Genomic DNA, 6454 nt, shown 5'->3' with positions numbered 1-6454 from the left:
TTATCTATAGATAAGAGGCCAACCACTTCAGCAATTTAGTTATATAATTCATAATTTCAGCAATGACATCGGAATGAGCAGTGGGTTGTACAAATGTGCCACAGTCACACTGAGTAGAGGCAAATTATTTAGCCCTGAAAACACAGCACACGACATAGACACAGAAATTAGAGAATTAGATCACAACCACCAATACACATTTCTAGAAACAAACGAAACAGGGGATAAACATGCTGGCCATACCAATCAAAAATACAGTTTTAACAAAATAAACTGAAAGATCAGTGAATTGAGAAACCTAGATGGGTGGGGGTAGAAAACAGAAAACTACTAACAGTGTACCGAAGTCACCACGCCAAAGCAGACGCAGACAGAATATATCAACTCCACTCAGAAGGAGGCTCTGTTCTGATACAGATAGAGATCTACTATAAAATAACAACATTCAGACTAGGAAAGTACTTAGAGACAAAGAGTGGAAGTCTATTACATTAAGTAAAGCATCGCGACAAGAAGAAAACGCTTTTCTCTATTTCACAACGAGGTGACAAAATACTTAAATAGCCTCAGATGAAAACATAGAAGAAATGGTCAAAGAGACAGAAAACAACATGAAAACAAAATTACAGAAGATACTGAAGAAGAAATGGAAAGAAAAATCACTCCATGGCTAATACCCTGCAAGACTTGACGGAAAGAAAGTGAGCCTCATTAAAAGCCAACGACGGTCCAAAAGCTTTAGATTACAAGGTGATATGGAAGTAATGTTTCTCACTGCACAAGACCAATGCCTGAATACAAACATTTATAAAAACACAATAATGAAAACAGACCCGCTAAAGCAAATGCAGAATGTGCAAGCAGCACAATGAGCCAGTTGACCGCAGCGTCTCGTGCCAAATTTGAATATATATACAGATAGAGATAAAGTCAGCAGTTATATCCTCTGGGCAACATGCCAATATCACAACAGTAGAACTGACACTAGAGAGTATAAGGATGTGCCAAATAAGGTACAAGACAACGACAAAGCGACAATCATCTGGGATATGGCTGTTCAAACCGAGAAAGAAATAAAAGCAAACATCTTAGTTATCATAATGAGGAAAAAACCCCACCAAATTAGCCTCAATCTACCAAATGTTGAATAGTTAAATAATAATAATTATAATGATAATGATCATACTACTACTACTACTACTACTACTACTACTACTACTACTACTAATAATAATAATAATAATAATAATAATAATAATAATAATAGTAGTTGTAGTAATAGTAATAGTAATAGTAATAGTAATAGTAATAATAATAATGATGATGATGGTGGTGGTGGTGTGGTGGTGGTGGTGATGATGATGATAATAATAGTAATAATAATAGTAATAGTAGTAATAATAGTAATAATAATAGTAATAGTAATAATAATAATAATAATCTGCCCTGATGCAGTACCAGACAGTGGCTCTCGTGGCTTCTGATCTTAGCTCATTGGAAGTGTTATCATGTACATTGTTTTGTCTCTGTATAAAAGATGGGATACAGCAAATATTCTGCTCAATACCACAGATTTTCTTGTCAGTTGTTTGACCATAACCAGTTGAGCGTGTCCGTTAGTGGCTGACGATATGTACATCTCTGATCACGAGCAGAAGTAGTGAGGGAGCATCATAGCTGTGTGATGAAAGGAAATCTTAGAGGTTTGGATAATCCACCTTTGGAAACATGGGTGGTTCGTTCAACATCCTTAAACAACTCTTATTCAGGGACATTTTGAGCGGGATGGGTTACTCGACCAGAAGAAAATTCTATATGGGCTCCACCTGCAAGGTCATGCACTGTTTATCTTGATATGAGATCACCATGTGGTGCACATATGGTTGTGATGCATGTGCCTAGCGTACCCTTACCAGACGGGTAGTCATGATGTGTATGCTGCGCTTCGTATATTTTACCCCAGTGTCACTTTGATGGCATGCACTGTTCTCTCACTCAATAATAATAATTATAATGATGATGATGATGATGATGATGCAATTTCCCTTTCTTAAAAGTGACTTTGGAACACTTTTCAATGCCAAACTCCATCCCGATATCATCACTGAATTCTTTCACAGTATGTAATAATCCTTCAAGCTCTTCATCATCTTTGCCATATAGCTTTAAATAATCCCTATAAAATAGATAGCTTATTTTCCTGTTGTCAATTTTGTAGCCATATCCTGTTCTATTCAGTTCACTTGAGAGTGGTATTAGTGTTATGCAGAAAATTAAGTGAGTCACCTTGGAAAATTCCACAGTTTATGCTAATATTGTTTAAGCGCAATACTCCATTAGAATGATGTAATTGGAGCTTTGTGTTCCATAGTGACATATTATACTTTAAAAAATCTGAAATCACAGGAGAAATTTTGAAAATGTCCAGCGATTTCAGAATCCACGAATCCGGTATGCTGTCAAAGACTTTTTTATAATCAATCCATGAAGAGCTGAGATATCTGCGCTTGTTATGGCAGTTCTGAAGAGCCTCGTCTGCATCCTTTTTGTTCTGTGGGAAAAAGGTTATTCTCTTCCATAAACGTATATGTTTTCTCTACTAGAATAGATGTCAAAATCTTATAGGTAGTAGATAAACATGTTATAGGCCGGTAGTTTTTAGGGTCTTCGTTTTGTTATTTTTGGGGAGGAGGTAAGTAATACCATTTGCCATCCAATGGGGAGTTTTTTCCGGGTCTTTCCTAATACTATTAAATAGTATTACTAACATCTTGTGTGCGGACTAGAGTGATGAGAGCCAGAAATTTGGTACTCTATCAATACCAGGGGAGTCCCACTTATGAGCCTTCGTAAGTGCTCTCCTTAGGTCGGCGATTGAGATGTCTTCCCATACCTGTTCTTGCAGGTTTTTGTAGTCATCTTGGGTGCGTTTGATCCACTCTGCATTTTCATTCTATGGTTTCTCATCACTTCAGATCCCCTTCCAAAAATTTTCAACTTCTTCCATTAGGGGTGGATTTTCAGAGGTTACTTTTTTTCCCTATTTCCCTGTAAAGTGATTTGTCATTGGATTTGGACATCTTATTTTGTTTGTAGAATTTGATTCTTTTCTCAAATCTGCGTATTCTCTGAGCTTTTGCTTGAACTTTTTGTTTAAGTGTTTCTTTCGCTGACATTAGTTCTCTTGTTGAGTGTCCATATTTTCTCACAATCTTCCTGCCTTTTCTTGATCTTACATCATTTTCAGAAATTAGCTCAGTTAATATTGATATCTCCCTGCGCAATGATTCAATTTCAGTTTTAATTCTACTCCTCCAGTTTGATTTTCTTTTCGAATTTGGTATTGTTGGGTTTGGGGTGTTAAACAGCGTCTTTCGATTACCTTAGCGACAGAGTAAATAATTTCATTTAATTATTAAGATCGGGTTTTAGTTGTTGTATGATTTCTTGTGTAACGCAGTTGCCAATTTTATTTGTGTTTTATGTTGATGTGCATTTGAGAGTTTATGGAGTGGTTCCCTATCATTCATAGTTGTATGCCCTACAACTGCAAGCTCATTCAGAACTTCTTGCATTATTTCAATGATAGATATTCAGTGTTGTTCAGCAAACATGTGGTCTTCAAATTCTGTTTCGACATTATTTCCGGGCTGTTTTTCTAGGATCATTATATTTTCCTTTTTCTTCAGGATCTTGAGTCGTTTCGGCAGATGGTCGTCTTTCAGTAAATGCTTGTGGCCCCACATTGCTCTCCTCAGCTTCGTTATTTCTTTCCTGACTTACATTTAGGTCATTCTCTACCACTTCTTTTAATAGAGGTTAATTCTGTATCTGTGAGTCTGGTATTTCTGAAGATATCTCTTCTAGCATTTGCTAATCTGTTTTTATCCAGGTTTGGTCTGCTAGCTGGATTCCGGCTCCTCCAAATTCCGTAGGAGTTTGCAGTGTGTTTCTGTTGGTTGGCCTACTTAATGCAAAGTAATAAGCATATATTACTTCTTTATATTCTTCCCGGTTCCATTTAGTTCTTTTAGATTTTTGATTTTCTGGTCGTTGTGGTGGTGAAATTTGGGGGCTTAATTTGGGACAAATCCCGTTTAAGTGACCTTCCAGGTTCGTACTCGTGGAAGATATTCTGCCATTTGAAAATTTTTCGCCATCAGGCTGGCAGCCTCCTGACGGGCGCGCTTCCTGTATAACCATTGGACAAACGATTCGGTGTACTGTTAGAAATTTTCTTTTCAAGTAAAGTTAAATTATTATTAAGTTTTCATTAAAAAAGGAAAGAAAAGAAAGAAAAACATTAACCACTAATCTTCATACAGGGGCCTCATGAGCAGGAAGAAACCTATAAATACCTAGGAATAAATGAAGGCTCTGGTATCCAGCATGCAAGCATGAAAGACAAGGTTAGGAAGGAATGTTCGAGCAGTCCTGCAGTCTGAGCTGAATGCATATATAAGGTGTTGGCCATAAATTCCTTAGCAGTCCCAGTTGTTCTTTATAACTTCAATGTGCTTAACTGGAATATCAGTGAAATAATGAAAATTGACAGAAAAACCCGCAAGCTACTGACTTGTAATAAGATACACCATCCAAAGACAGACGTGGATCGTCTTTACCTTCCCAGAGCTCAGGGAGGACGAAGTTTGATCCAGCTTGAACTTACATACAAAACCACCACAATCGGACTGGCCAAATACCTTGAAGCAACCAACGATTGGATGCTAAAACTTGTTGAAAAACATGAAAGACCTAAAAAAACTTCACTCTATTCTCAAAGAGAGCAAAAACTTCGCTGCTGATCTCTTAGATACCCACCAGATTGAGCAGGCTGAAGGAAATGCACCAACTGCAGCTGCAAAGAAAAGAAAATTAATTGCAAAGCGCATGAAAAATTAGCTAGCAGATGGGAACAGAAACCTCTCCATGGCAAGTATGTGGCCCGTAGCAAACAAGCTGATGTCGACCAGAAACACACGCACCAATGGTTACGAAGTTCAGGGCTAAAAGTAGAGAGTGAATGTTTCATATTAGCTGCTCAAAACTAAAGCTTATTAACCCGGAACTACCAACCAATGTGATATAAAATGGAGCTCACCCAAAAGGCCGATTCTGTAACGATGAGATTGAAACAATAGACCACCTAATCTCAGGGTGTAGAGCCTTAGCGCCTGCAGAATATAAAGCAAGACATGAAAGAGACGGCTAGTATTTACATTGGACAATATGTCGGCATTATAAAATCAAAACCGCTGACAAATGGTATAAACACCATCCTGAAGTTGTGACTGAGGGAGAAAATGTGTCGAGTCTATGGAACTTCCCCGTACGGACCGACAAGACTATAAAAGCTAATAAACCGGATATTATAATAAAAGATCAGACAAAAAAGATGTGTTTATTAATTGACATGAGTATTCCTTGCGATCACAATATAGCGGCGAAAGAATTTGACAAGATTACTAAATATAAAGACTTGTTAATAGAAATTGAAAAACTGAGGCATCTCAAGGCGACTACAGTACCAGCAATTGTAGGATCTCTAGGAATGATAAAAAAAGGTACTGAAACCTATTTGAAAGTGATTCCAGGCTTGCCATCCCTACAGGAAGTGCAGAAAAGCGTATTAACTGGAACGGCTCATGTACTGAGAAGAGCATTATCGTTGTGTAAACAACATCCATCCATGAATTTATTTATTTATTAATTTTTAAATATACATTTTATCTGTGAATTTCCGCGTGTAATCTGGGAATGCATACAATGAGCTTCTCTGCCCTAGATGTATGGAAAACACTCGGCGAGAAACTGAAGAAAATTTGAAGAAAGAAGGTAAAACACATAATAATAATAATAATAATAATAATAATAATAATAATAATAATAATAATACACTCAAAAGATACCAGGAACCCTTCTAATGGGTTACAGCATGTAAACCTATGGCCTATTTCCAGCCAATGTAGGCCACTAGCCCAGAAGGAATATAAGAGACGCCACGACAATATAGCCAGGCTTGTCCATTGGACACTTTGCAACAAGTATGGAATTGACAAAGCAAAAAATTGGTACGACCACAAAATTGAAGGCATCGTCGAAAATAGAAATGTAAAGATCCTGTGGAATTTTATGATTCAGTGCGACCATGAGATTGAGAATAGGAAGCCAGACATAGTCTTAATTGAGGAAGAAAAGAAACTATGCTGGATCATAGATATGACATGCCCAGCTGACAACGAGGTATACGATAAGGAAAAAGAATAGTCGAGAGATATGACAGGTTAGCTTGGGAAGTTAAGTAGTTGTGGTCGATGAAAAAGGTAGCAGTAGGACCAATTATTGTCGGAGCTCTGGGAACAGTGAACAAAAATCTTGAGAAGTACGTGGAACAAATACGGGCTGCAATAAGGGTGGAGCACTTGCAGGAAACAGCACTGCTTGGAAGCGCTCG

The 6454-nt window shown here is 37.5% G+C and overlaps 1 long non-coding RNA gene across 1 annotated transcript; it reads left to right on the top strand.

The window, feature by feature from the left end:
• Positions 1-1239: 1239 nt before the first annotated feature.
• On the top strand, positions 1240-5411 carry LOC118761496. The gene is made up of 3 exons (XR_004997426.1): positions 1240-1266; positions 4606-4607; positions 5314-5411. It is a non-coding gene; the product is annotated as an uncharacterized LOC118761496 (long non-coding RNA).
• Positions 5412-6454: the final 1043 nt, after the last annotated feature.

Source organism: Octopus sinensis, unplaced genomic scaffold, assembly GCF_006345805.1.
Source record: "Octopus sinensis unplaced genomic scaffold, ASM634580v1 Contig14160, whole genome shotgun sequence".
In the NCBI taxonomy this organism is placed as follows: Eukaryota; Metazoa; Mollusca; class Cephalopoda; order Octopoda; family Octopodidae; genus Octopus; species Octopus sinensis.
The sequence above is the reverse complement of the archived record's forward strand: the minus strand, read 5'-3'. Positions and strand labels throughout refer to the sequence as shown.